The sequence below is a fragment of the Mustela putorius genome, unplaced genomic scaffold (assembly GCF_011764305.1).
Source record: "Mustela putorius furo isolate JIRA1106 unplaced genomic scaffold, ASM1176430v1.1 tig00000056_pilon_pilon_pilon, whole genome shotgun sequence".
In the NCBI taxonomy this organism is placed as follows: Eukaryota; Metazoa; Chordata; class Mammalia; order Carnivora; family Mustelidae; genus Mustela; species Mustela putorius.
Window position 1 is genome coordinate 5881954 of NW_025421263.1, and position 12345 is coordinate 5894298.

Consider the following 12345-nt stretch of genomic DNA (forward strand, 5'->3'; position numbering starts at 1 on the left):
AAAGCAGCAGGAAGTAGAACAGGGCAGGCTCTATCTTGACTGTTGATTTGAAGGAACCAGGGTATGGGATAGTCCTCACTGGAAGGTCAAGATTTAGGCAAATGATTATAGGACATGAGAAAGTTAGCCAGAGAAGGTGTTTCAGGCAGAGGAAATGATCAGGGCAAATGCCCTAAGACAAGAGCACCTGTGAAGCTGGAGAGATTACAGGGAGATCAATGTGGTTGGAATGGAACGAGTGCCTGGGAAAGAAGGGATTGAGGTCAGAAAGTTAACCATGGAGATAGATTGTGTTGGTAGATGGAAGCCACTGTAAGTGCTTTGGTTTTATTCTGAGTAAGATGAGGGGCCACTGCAGAGTTTGAGCCAGGAACAGATAATGTGTCAACATCTTCGTAACCTGCAGTGAATCAGCGCTGAAAACTCTCCCAGCATATAAGAAATGGATCCCCTATATTCCCTAATAGTTATATGACATCTGAACTTTTGAATTGCCAAGTTTTATTTTAATTGGATTTCTTCTTGAATTTTTCAGTAAAGAAATTTTAAAAGAAACACTTCAGAAACAAAACTCATATATATAGAGCATAAAAATATGGATTTCATGAAAGAATAGCAAGGATGGATTTCATGTAATAATAGAGTTAAAATTTTGTATGTCACTTACTGTATGGTCTCAAATCTATATATTAATATACCTCTATAGCCCTAAATATTTTTGGTTATTATTTATTATACCTACACTTCTTTAAAGTTTTTTAAGCATGTGCTCAAATATATACTAAACTAGGTATAAGATGTTTAACAAGTTGAAAGCAAATAAGTTAAAAATATTCATAAATATGAATAACTTCATCATTTAAAACACAGCTGGTTAAGGATTGTGATTTGAAACATTGAATATGCCACTAATATGCATTTGGTATTCCTCTTCTTTTTTCTGTCCTATACAGAAAGTGATTTGTTTATAAGCATATTATCAGGGGCAGGTTGGCCCTCAGGTAAGAGGGCCTCATCTTGGAGCCATTTAAGCATTTGCCTAGCTTGCATTCACATTGAAGCTTGGTCAATAGCTAAAGGAAGCTGTGAAAAGTATAAATTGAAGAAAGAATTAGAATCCAGAGAACCTTCTAGAAGTATAGTTCAGAAGCCACATCAACACATTTTCTACATTTTCTTTTTTCTCTTATATACCTTAACCTGGTCGTTGTAACTCAATGACTACTCAGTAACTACATGTATCTGGGTTCACACTATACCCTAGAAATTAAAATACAGGTATCACTTGTTTCCTACACCACAGACAAAAAAGTGTTCAACTTCCTCTAGCATTTAGTCTAGACTCATAGCATTGTTAGATGTTTTAGAAACTACCTGGCCCTGTCCTTCATATAAACTAGAGATACAGAGAAACTAAAGGGCATACCCACAATCTCATAGTTAAGATAAATGCTCTGTGCTCAAGCTTTCAGACATATAACTGCTTTCTGAGAAGGCTTATTTTTGTCCATGTGTAAGGAAACAATTCTTATTTTAGGTAGAAGTGTTCTGCTACAATCATTGAAAGCATGATGCTGATTTTTGTCATAAAACCAAGGTGACGTGATTGAGAAGGAACATCTGATGGAGTAGAGAAAGGAAAGTCAAAATCTAAATGATTCATAAAAGACTACCTTGGAAGTGGTTAACTCTGGTAACCAAACTGGAAATTCCTTGATGACTCAGGGCCTACTACTCATCTGTGCTTGGCAATTAATGGAGAACTGAAGGCTTGCCTCAGACAGGAAATTGGAATTTAGTGGGTAGTTGAGTGGTAAAGAACAGCTCTGCAAGAGGAAGAATAAAAAAGTTCCCTTGTCAGGAAACTGACATGAAGCTTTTAGTCTCCAAGAAAAAGCTCATCCACTCTGGAAATCATGTTACCATGAGTATGACAAAGTTGAGATGCTAGCCCAGAAAAGTGGTGAAGGAATTAGGTGTTAACAAAGAAAATAAAACTCTCAGACAGAAAAACAAAACAAAACAACAACAACAAAAAAACTACAATAGATTTTGATGTCCTCTTGACTCTTAAATTATATAACTGAAATTATATTTAAATTATCGTAGAATAAAATTCAAATATTTTGGTTTTCAAGTGCAGCACATGTCTTATATCAGCGATGTGTGTGCTGTTTTTGGTAGCCAAAATAAGAGAGGAGAATAGGTAGATTTTTAATAGAAAATGGCCAGGGACGCTAAACATTCTGTGATGTGGCAAATACAAATAGTTATCCCACCCAAAATGCTATTGCTTGTCCCACTGAGAAAATGACTCAAAGGATATCTTTTCAAGGAACCACATCTGTATCCTCAATGTTGAGTCCAGAGGCAAATGGAAAATGCTCAAAATATGTTGAATGAAACCAAAAAGAACTTCTCTATAACCGAATCTATTTCTAGATCTTTGTATATTTCCTTTTCATTAATACTGGGTTCAGTGTTTGAAAAGATCTGGAATATTCCCTTAAGGAAGGTCTAAAATTTTCTAATCTGAAATATAAGTCCAAGGATCATATTTCACAGAGGAATGATTGCAAGTCAAAATAATGAATCTGAACTAGGAGGGTTAGAATGTGCTGATACCAGGAGGTGATAAGGGAAGGAAATGGTGACTGCTATTATCCTAGCTTTTTTCCCAGATTAACTCCAGAAGTACAGAGGAGTACACATTTCAGTATCCTGTTCCGGTATCCTATGATGGTGTTTAATGTCCATAATGTGCGAGGAGAGCCTGAAGGCGTTGTTTTAAGAACAAATATGAGTCCAGTACAATGCCTCGGTATCTAGGTCTCTGCTCTAGACACTAATGTGATCTGAAGCAGACACATTAGAATCCAGAGAACCTTCTAGAAGTATAGTTCTAGAAGATCAAAGATCAAAGATCAAATCAAAGATCTTGAACCACCCAGTTAAAGCATTCCCAATTCTTGAAGAATGACTTTGACTTGTTCTGTTTGCTCAAAATGTTGCTTTAAAACTCAAGATGGAATAATGAGGTCACTAACTGCTCCACTACCTTTGGAACTTAAGCACTATTTTACGATCAATGGCAAGCTTAGTCATTTTTCAGTCTGTAAATTATCACATCATAGTTGTCAGCCCAAGATGATTATGTAGGAAGGAGAAAAGGTGAGAGACCCATACATGTTTCTAAATTCAAATGGGAAAAGAAGATTCCATTGTGCTTTTATAATTAAGCTTCTGTCCCATTTGTGTGTCGTATGTTTTTAATTTTATGGTCTTTATTCTTGCTCTGCCAATTTATTGATAACAATTATCAACTTCATAGAAAATATTTAGAGACATTTTAGTGTCTATAACTTCATTGTGCCCATCTTTTCTTGTGGGTCTCCTAGAATATTTTCAAAAACGTCTCTGCTTCTTAATATAAAATGTTATTTTTAAGAAGGGAGTAAAACCCTTCATTGTGTCAGTATACATTTTCACAATTTAACTTTTATCGACCTTATCAAAGACCTTGGAATAAACTCAAAGTAGATATTACTTACAGATTCTATGAATAACTAATGATATGGTTATAAAGCAATTTGCCAAGGTATTAAGTACCCATTGGTATTAAGTGTCCAAGGATATGCTGACTACTGGGAAGTAGCCTGCTCATATAAAAGAAGTAAATTCACTCCACGAAGGCAAGAGCATATGATTTACTATAAATACTTTCTCAGGTATTCAAGAAAGGATAAACTTAATTCACACCACTGAGAAATGTTCTCCAAATTTATTTTAGAATATTATCTTCATCAAGGCTGTATGTTAAACCCAATTCCCAATTCTCTCCCCTAGAGCCCATGATTCAGTACCTCCAGTGTGTGTGTAAATATGTGGTATAATTGTGTCCAGGTAATTTTTCTGATGTAGGTAAAAGGTACACTATGCAAAACCCTACTGTAGATCAGTTTGAGATTAAAGCTTAATCTACACCAGTTATCCTAACAGAGAAAATTTAATACAAATAATTATTACCTAGGTATAGAAAACTATAAAAAAAAAATTGGCGGGGGGAGGTGGAAGAGAAACTAAGGTGAGTTCGAGGTTCCTATGAGCAGTCCTAGGTTTTTGAGAGGACTTACAGGATTCAAAATACAGTCATATTCATGGCTATGATTTATTAAAACAAAATGGTAGCAAAATCAGCAGAAGGGGAGGATTCATGGGTTGATATTAGAAAAAAGCAGACTTGAACTTCCGAATGTCCTCCTTCCAGTGGCGTCTCACAGAATGCCCTTAATTCATTCAGCAATGAATTGTGACAACATATGTGGAATTTTGTTTACCAGAGAATCTCATGAGACACTCAGTAACCAAGGGTTTCAATGGGGGTGTTCATGTGGGCACTCTCTGCCTATCACCTACCAGAATTCCAGACCCCCAGAAGAAAAGCTGGTACTCAGTATAAATGACAGTGTTTGCAGTTTAGGCACAATAAACCATTCTTATGAGGGAAGGGTAGGAACCAATAAAAAATCTAAGTTCCCAGACACCAGCCAGGGGCTGGCCTTGCAAGCAGGACTCTCTAAGTGGAGCAGTGCGCCCCTCACCCCTCCTGCTCTTTTTCACACATAAGGTGTTACAGAGACTGCCACCACAGGAAGCCATCACCACTGCTAGAATTGAGGAAGCAGTGAAAAGAGGTTGGCGTTATTAAAATTCAAACGTTTGGGGGAAGGGCCTCCTGGAGTGAAACTCAGTCCTCTGGAAAGGGGGCGGTACTCTTCTGGCCATCCTACCCCTGAGTCAGAGCAGGACTGTGTGGAGCTGGAATCCAAACATCTGGCAGGGGACAGTGGTCTCAGATGCTTGACACTGATGTCTCAAGGGGGCTCCATGAACTGGTTCTGCCAGTAATGGAAACAATTCAATTTGGAATACCTTCCGTTTTTGCAAACCGCCACAGCTTAAGGAGAAGAAGGAGTAGGGCAATGCTGACTGGAGCAGGAAACCAACAGTTAAACAAGAAAGAAGTCCTTTCTAGAGCTTCTCAGCCTGTGCCTAGCGCCCTCTTTGTGCAGAGCCTGATGGGACTGCTGGCCAGGCTAAATGTGGTTTGCAGTTTCAGCAGCAGCCTTACTGGAGTCTGGAAAGGTGGATTTGGAGCTCATAATCAAGAGCTTAGTAGCCAGCACAGGATTTTGTAACTTTGCTCAGACATTCCTTTGGAAACCTAAAAAGTTTATGGAAGATAATTCATACATATAAAATTGTGGCCAGAAACATTTGGAGTGATGCTGTAGGAATATTTGCAATGGCAACACACACTACTACAGTGATGTGTAGAATGTAAAGTGCCCATGAAAAGTAATATATCTGTGTACCAGAACACTGCTTGTTTCCATCGGTGGCTCCTACTCCATTTCCACGGAAAGCTAATTGGGAAGGGCAAAAACCAGAATTAGGTCACATTATCCTGGATGACATCCTGCTCTGCACATTCTGCAGCTGGGAGGTACGTACCGTAGACATGCAGTGGCTATGGCCAAGTTCAGTAAAATTTTCTGTCTCATCTGATATGATGTTTTTGAATATCACAGCCCGATGATCTTTTAGTAGAAAAATGTAGCCACTTCTATCCTCTGTCTTGCTGTCACCCACCTGATCTGACTCCTATTAACTTAACTCTAATTACTTCTACTTCCTATGTGCACAGAAACCATCTAGGTTGCATTCAGTCCAAAGAGCAGTGGGCAAAAAGAGGGAAAAATGGCAGTTATCATATATTGATCTCCTAGCATGAGCCAGCCATTTTCCCAAGTACTTATGCATTATCACTTATGTCTATAAAAATCCTACAGGGATTATTTTCCATTTTATAGATATGAAAACTAAACTCATGTTCATAGAACTCTAACATCTGTGTTCTTCATAGCAGGTCCCACTGCACCTAAATATTTCATGTTAAACTTCCAGTTTTCTTTCTTGAACTTCATACTCAATCTATTACCATAAATGAGCCTTGGTTTAAGAGAAGGAATCCAGAAATAAAAGTAATAATACTTAATCTCTGCCCTTCTTTTACTATAACTAATTGGGCTACCATTTGTTTACCTTACAAATTAGCATAGCTGACTTCTAAAGAATGTAATAAGATCCAGTGGAAATACTATAAGCCTTGCAATCAGACTTAGAAGGTTTTAAATCCAAGCTCCCACCTTATTATCCAGGTGAGCTTAGAGGTTCTCTTAGCCAATTTTCTCAACTGCAAAAACGATATAATACTTAATTCACAAAAGTATTCCAAGAGTTAAAATTGTGCATATAAAGTGCTGTATATACTTCATTTCATTTGTGAAACTGATTCTTTTTTTTTAAAATTTTTTATTTTTTATAAACATATATTTTTATCCCCAGGGGTACAGGTCTGTGAATCACCAGGTTTACACACTTCACAGCACTCACCAAAGCACATACCCTCCCCAATGTCCATAATCCCACCCCCTTCTCCCAAACCCCCTCCCCCCAGCAACCCTCAATTTGTTTTGTGAGATTAAGAGTGATTCTATAAATTTCCTATAAAGTTTTAATCACAGGTCAAAACTTTCCATCACTTGTAAAATTGCTTTGGAGTATTTGGTGAATAAATAGTTAGTTCTCTTTATTCTAATTCTAAATTTGAATTCTAAATTTAAACCCATGTCTCGATCTTTATTTTTCATTTCCTTTCTGGCTCATGCTTCCAAAATTTTGGCTACCAAAAATAAAACAAAACAAAAACAAACCACATCCATCATGCATACTGTATTCTTGCCTGGTTTCACCGGCCACTTTATCCCTCACATTTTTTGCAGAGTCAAGACAAATTATTTTATTTTTAAAACTAACGCTTCAGGTTAAATCTAAAAATAATTCCATATAATGGAACTAAAGTGCTTCTCCCCTAAAGTGTTTCTCCCCTCTTTCTTTATAGCAGCATTTTTGTTTTTGTTTTTACTGTTATATGAGTTGACAATAAGACTTTACTACTATACTTCAGAAAACAATGAAAATGTATGCTGTGATGTGGGAGAGCAATGTGAAAACCTGGAAAAGCCCGAGTTATTTCTTAATTGCAAATCTGAGCATTTTAATTATTGAAGTAAAAAAAAAACTCTGGATGATATATATTTAATTAAGTCATTTTCTTGGATAAAGTCATCATTGCCTCTTATTTGCATGTTATTTATTTTCATCTGTGGCATTTGTTAGATTTGTCATGGATTTTTTCTCCAGTTGGCACTTTACCTTCCAAGATAGTCCCACAGCATGTTAAAAAAGAGCTCTTTACCACAGAGTCAACAGGAATTTTACAAGCAGAAAAAAAGTAAAAAAAAATTCTGAGCATATAGTTAAGACTTTATAAGGAATTCATTGAATTGGCTTACAAATTAAGTCAAGGATGGACTTCTGAAAGATGATGCATACATAATAATAACAAACAATGAAGAGTTGAAAGTCTAATAATGTAGATCCAACATTTTCTTTTTTTTTTTTTTTTTTTTTTTTTTAGGTTTTAATTTTTTTATTTTTATAAACATATATTTTTATCCCCAGGGGTACAGGTCTGTGAATCACCAGGTTTACACACTTCACAGCACTCACCAAATCACATACCCTCCCCAATGTCCATAATCCCCCCCCCTTCTCCCAAACCCCCGCCCCCCCGGCAACCCTCAGTTTGTTTTGTGAGATTAAGAGTCACTTATGGTTTGTCTCCCTCCCAATCCCATCTTGTTTCATTTATTCTTCTACCCACTTAAGCCTCCATGTTGCATCACCACTTCCTCATATCAGGGAGATCATATGATAGTTGTCTTTCTCTGCTTGACTTATTTCGCTAAGCATGATACGCTCTAGTTCCATCCATGTTGTTGCAAATGGCAAGATTTCATTTCTTTTGATGGCTGCATAGTATTCCATTGTGTATATATACCACATCTTCTTTATCCATTCCTCTGTTGATGGACATCTAGGTTCTTTCCATAGTTTGGCTATTGTGGACATTGCTGCTATAAACATTCGGGTGCATGTGTCCCTTTGGATCACTACATTTGTATCTTTAGGGTAAATACCCAATAGTGCAATTGCTGGGTCATAGGGCAGTTCTATTTTCAACATTTTGAGGAACCTCCATGCTGTTTTCCAGAGTGGCTGCACCAGCTTGCATTCCCACCAACAGTTGTAGGAGGGTTCCCCTTTCTCCGCATCCTCGCCAGCATCTGTCATTTCCTGACTTGTTGATTTTAGCCATTCTGACTGGTGTGAGGTGATATCTCATTGTGGTTTTGATTTGTATTTCCCTGATGCCGAGTGATATGGAGCACTTTTTCATGTGTCTGTTGGCCATCTGGATGTCTTCTTTGCAGAAATGTCTGTTCATGTCTTCTGCGCATTTCTTGATTGGATTATTTGTTCTTTGGGTGTTGAGTTTGCTAAGTTCTTTATAGATTCTGGACACTAGTCCTTTATCTGATATGTCGTTTGCAAATATCTTCTCCCATTCTGTCAGTTGTCTTTTGATTTTGTTAACTGTTTCCTTTGCTGTGCAAAAGCTTTTGATCTTGATGAAATCCCAGTAGTTCATTTTTTCCCTTGCTTCCCTTGCCTTTTGCGTTGTTCCTAGGAGGATGTTGCTGCGGCAGAGGTCGAAGAGGTTGCTGCCCGTGTTCTCAAGGATTTTGATGGATTCCTTTCGTACATTGAGGTCCTTCATCCATTTTGAGTCTATTTTTGTGTGTGGTGTAAGGAAATGGTCCAATTTCATTTTTCTGCATGTGGCTGTCCAATTTTCCCAGCACCATTTATTGAAAAGGCTGTCTTTTTTCCATTGGACATTCTTTCCTGCTTTGTCGAAGATTAGTTGACCATAGATTTGAGGGTCTATTTCTGGGCTCTCTATTCTGTTCCATTGATCTATGTGTCTGTTTTTGTGCCAGTACCATGCTGTCTTGATGATGACAGCTTTGTAATAGAGCTTGAAGTCCGGGATTGTGATGCCACCAACGTTGGCTTTCTGGCTTTTTCAATATCCCTTTGGCTATTCGAGGTCTTTTCTGGTTCCATATAAATTTTAGAATTATTTGTTCCATTTCTTTGAAAAAGATGGATGGTACTTTGATAGGAATTGCATTAAATGTGTAGATTGCTTTAGGTAGCATAGACATTTTCACAATATTTATTCTTCCAATCCAGGAGCATGGAACATTTTTCCATTTCTTTGTGTCTTCCTCAATTTCTTTCATGAGTACTTTATAGTTTTCTGAGTATAGATTCTGTGTCTCTTTGGTTAGGTTTATTCCTAGGTATCTTATGGTTTTGGATGCAATTGTAAATGGGATTGACTCCTTAATATCTCTTTCTTCTGTCTTGCTGTTGGTGTAGAGAAATGCAACTGATTTCTGTGCATTGATTTTATATCCTGACACTTTACTGAATTCCTGTATAAGTTCTAGCAGTTTTGGAGTGCATTCTTTTGGGTTTTTTCCACATATAGTATCATATCATCTGCGAAGAGTGATAATTTGACTTCTTCTTCTTTGCCGATTTGGATGCCTTTAATTTCCTTTTGTTGTCTGATTGCTGAGGCTAGGACCTCTAGTACAATGTTGAATAGCAGTGGTGATAATGGACATCCCTGCCGTGTTCCTGACCTTAGCGGAAAAGCTTTCAGTTTTTTCTCCATTGAGAATGATATTTGCGGTGGGTTTTTCATAGATGGCTTTGATGATATTGAGGTATGTGCCCTCTATCCCTACACTTTGAAGAGTTTTGATCAGGAAGGGATGTTTGTACTTTGTCAAATGCTTTTTCAGCATCTATTGAGAGTATCATATGGTTCTTGTTCTTTCTTTTATTGATGTGTTGTATCACATTGACTGATTTGCGGATGTTGAACCAACCTTGCAGCCCTGGAATAAATCCCACTTGGTCGTGGGTGAATGATCTTTTTAATGTACTGTTGAATCCTATTGGCTAGTATTTTGTTGAGTATTTTCGCATCTGTGTTCATCAAGGATATCGGTCTATAGCTCTCTTTTTTGGTGGGATCCTTGTCTGGTTTTGGGATCAAGGTGATGCTGGCCTCATAAAATGAGTTTGGAAGTTTTCCTTCCATTTCTATTTTTTGGAACAGTTTCAGGAGAATAGGAATTAGTTCTTCTTTAAATGTTTGGTAGAATTCCCCCGGAAAGCCGTCTGGCCCTGGGCTTTTGTTTGTTTGGAGATTTTTAATGACTGTTTCAATCTCCTTACTGGTTATGGGTCTGTTCAGGCTTTCTATTTCTTCCTGGTTCAGTTGTGGTAGTTTATATGTTTCTAGGAATGCATCCATTTCTTCCAGATTGTCAAATTTATTGCCGTAGAGTTGCTCATAGTATGTTCTTTAATAGTTTGTATTTCTTTGGTGTTAGTTGTGATCTCTCCTCTTTCATTCATGATTTTATTTATTTGGGTCCTTTCTCTTTTCTTTTTGATAAGTCGGGCCAGGGGTTTATCAATTTTATTAATTCTTTCAAAGAACCAGCTCCTAGTTTCGTTGATTCGTTCTATTGTTTTTTTGGTTTCTATTTCATTGATTTCTGCTCTGATCTTTATGATTTCTCTTCTCCTGCTGGGCTTAGGGTTTCTTTCTTGTTCTTTCTCCAGCTCCTTTAGGTGTAGGGTTAGGTTGTGTACCTGAGACCTTTCTTGTTTCTTGAGAAAGGCTTGTACCGCTATATATTTTCCTCTCAGGACTGCCTTTGTTGTGTCCCACAGATTTTGAACCGTTGTGTTTTCATTATCATTTGTTTCCATGATTTTTTTCAATTCTTCTTTAATTTCCCGGTTGACCCATTCATTCTTTAGAAGGATACTGTTTAGTCTCCATGTATTTGGGTTCTTTCCAAACTTCCTTTTGTGGTTGAGTTCTAGCTTTAGAGCATTGTGGTCTGAAAATATGCAGATTGAGATCCAACATTTTCTATTAGAGATACAATTAACAGACATAAAATCAATGTTATACATCAGCTCAACAGGAATATAACAAAATGAAGGCCAAATATGGTTGACTAAACAAACGAAAGCTTGCATAAAGTCACAGGGGGGTAGACCAGCCTCCCAGAGGAAGTCTCCTGTCTGCAGCAACTCAGATACAGAAGCCCATGCAGTACCTCCGTGTCTCAGTTGGATAAGTATCACTCTTCATTTAGGCTCTCATCATGATCTCAGGGTTGTGAGAAAGGGCTCTACACTGGGCATGGAGCCTGCTTGAGATTCTCTCTCCCTCTTCCTCTGCCCTTCCTCTCTCTCTCTCTCTCTTCTTCTAATAACAAAAAGAAGAAGAAGAAGAAGAAGAAGAAGAAGAAGAAGAAGAAGAAGAAGAAAGAATAAATAGCATAGTTATTTATTCAGCTATGAATAAATATTCAGCTATGAATAAATACTAAATAAATATGCTATGAATAGCATATTCAGAGATACAGAAGCCCTCGCACTGTAACTGTGTTGTCACACCCTGCAGTTCTGTGATGCTGACAGTCGAGGAAGAGGCAGTGTTGAGTGTAGCATGCAAGTTCTTCAATGCCTTGGTACAGAAGTGATGCGCATTATTTTGGCTCACATTTCTTTGCTTAGGTCAAGTCAATAGTCTCACATAACTAAAAAAGGACTTGGAAAGTTGAATCTTCCTATGAGACCAGAAAGAAAGAAGAACCAAAATTAGATGTACATTAGAAACAAACAATCATAGTCAAAAAAAGTATCTTGTATTATATTTAGTAAAAACACACTGACTCCCTATATGTGCCAGAATCTGTGCTAGATACTGAGGATATAGAGGTAATCAAAAATAGGGACTTTTTAAATCTTCCTATAGCTTGTTGTTCAGAGCGAGATCTCTACTTAACCTCTTTAAGTAAACTATGCAACTCTCAGACAATCAGTTGGCCCCATTCTTCATCCAAACAGAATGGCTAATAGGCTTCATACTAGATGTGAGGATACAAAACTGCTCCAGACTGAACTTGATATACAAAGTTTCTGGCCTTGGTACAATTGGATGGCTGTTTCTGGCCTAACTGAAGTCACAACCTTACAACGATTTCATAAATGGGTGCCCAAGGGTGCAGCTGCTACACCTTGACTTTCCACGATATATGTGCAAGAGGTATAAAGCTAGGGGGCTGGATTCAGCAGGTGTTATATTAAACACTGGTTTCCAACCTGGGGAAGCAGAATTGGATATGCTGCCCTAAATTCTAGACTGCATTCAGTGTCAAAAGATGAAAAAATATACAGGTGAAATTCAGAGGTACAGGGCTTGCGACAAGCTCA